Here is a 1,870-nt window from a genome sequence, read left to right as displayed (position 1 = left end):
ACAGGAATTTTAAAGGAAAAAATGAATAACAAATTCCTTATTTTGTCAAAGTTGAAGGTTACATATAAAGAATAGTTCACTACAAAAAAAATGAGCACTGCACACAAAAAATTATATGTGCCTTTTGAGGCCAAAAAGCACCAACATTTGTGCTCATAAACCAATAGCAACAGTGCAGCAACTAAGTTTGTATATGTGCCCTCTATGGGCGTCACCATTGCTAAAAGGGCACAATAATGTATGTTGTGCTGAAAAGTGTGAGCACCAATAAAGGTCCTTTTGTGCCCAGTTCTGACAAAATTGTCAGATGGCTGCAGCCGCCCATGTTAACACATTATTGTTATTGTGCCCAATATGTCAACTATTTAAAAAAAGAAAATTTAAAACCGAAATCACCTACAAATTGAGATTGAGGCTAAACAAAAAATTATTTTTTCATAAAATTAAAACATCCCACAACCACAAGCATCTATAATATTACAATTTACAAAGATATTCACAACCATTATATATAAAAACAACTAGAATTTTACATGTTCTATCCCCAACTAAAATAAAATTAAAATTATAAAGGTTTTAAGTGAATATCGGTTCTCTCAGGAATAAGAACATCAAATATTAAGGTTTTAAGTGAACCCGCACAGTTCTTTTCTAATGTTCGAGTCGGCAACCTGGTCAGGGTGGCTTTGGTGGTTGATGGGTTTCGATGTGGCCATCGCGTATAGAGAGGGGAAAAAAATGATTGCCTGATTGCCTGCTTCTGAACAACTGGGTTGTTTTGAATGGCCCCGCCAAGTACCCCAAGCATCCATTTTTCTTGTACCTGCATCACCATGATCAAGCTCTCCTATAACCGCAGCAACTCCCCCATTCAAATCTGACCCTAAATCATAAAAAAATAAATAAATAAAATTCAACATAAAAAGAAATGGTCATTACGTATGATTCCAGTTCACGCTGCTCAGGGTCACCGACGCTGTTAAGTTTATCCATCATTGCTCGATCACTCTTGTTAATTTTCTTTTTCGTTTCGTTTTGTTTCGGCTTTTCTTTAACAGCGTAGGCACACAAAACCAATCAAATTCATTCACCTACGTAAGCCACAAAAGCATGAATATTTTGTTTCAAATTTCAATCCCAAAAAACAGAACCAATCAAATTCATTCACCAATTGATGCACACAGCACACAACTTTGTAACTCAATCCCTATTATTGCACATAAATTCTTGACTTTTAACACAAAGCCCAACTCCAATTCCACATAGCAAAAGCTGGGCAATCAATAATTTCAATCCTAACTAAAACTTTAACACAATTATAACCGAAACAACTCTAATCACTTTACCAAAAAAAAAAAAAAAAAACGAAAAAAAAAGATGGATAGAAAGTGGATGTACCTGTAATACGAAACTGGCTGAAGTGAAGAACACAAAGATTTGTGCTTTGCTGCTCAAATTTGTTGAGTGAGAGAAGTACCCAGAACCAAATTCATATTAAGGTTGAGAAATTGGAATTTATTAGAATTAGGGATTCATTAATACAACTATGCCTCAGCCCAATTCTATTTTTTTTCATTTGGCCTAAAATAGAAAGAACCAAAAACTTCAAGTTAAAAAATTAGAGAAATAAATCTGAAATTTTAGAGAGACAAAGTGAGGAGAGAGAAATAGGCGGAGGACCTTGGGCGAGGAGTCCATTGACGGCTTCGTTGGGGAGGACCTGAGCGCAGTTTTTCACAATCTCCTTTAAGCTTTGCACCAAAAATTAAAAGCAACATATCATGATTGAAGAACACAGCAGCTGAAGAGCACTACCGCAGTTCCATCAAGTAACACGACCAGTACAGCAAAGCAAGAGGGAAATATGGAG

At 35.8% G+C, this 1,870-nt stretch overlaps 1 long non-coding RNA gene across 2 annotated transcripts; it reads right to left on the bottom strand.

Moving 5' to 3' along the window:
• Positions 1-416: 416 nt before the first annotated feature.
• LOC148689354 (uncharacterized) lies at positions 417-1,870 on the bottom strand. 2 transcript variants are annotated; one of them, XR_015958762.1, is made up of 3 exons: positions 1,681-1,870; positions 1,399-1,447; positions 417-883 (listed from the first exon to the last, which is right to left on the bottom strand). It is a non-coding gene; the product is annotated as an uncharacterized LOC148689354 (long non-coding RNA). The 2 variants fall into 2 exon arrangements; XR_015958763.1 differs by lacking the exon at positions 417-883 and adding an exon at positions 940-1,091.

Source organism: Pyrus communis, chromosome 17 (genome assembly GCF_041283825.1).
Source record: "Pyrus communis isolate YQ-2024b chromosome 17, ASM4128382v1, whole genome shotgun sequence".
Taxonomy (NCBI): domain Eukaryota; kingdom Viridiplantae; phylum Streptophyta; class Magnoliopsida; order Rosales; family Rosaceae; genus Pyrus; species Pyrus communis.
Note: the sequence above shows the minus strand (reverse complement) of the source record. Positions and strands in the feature narration are given on the sequence as shown.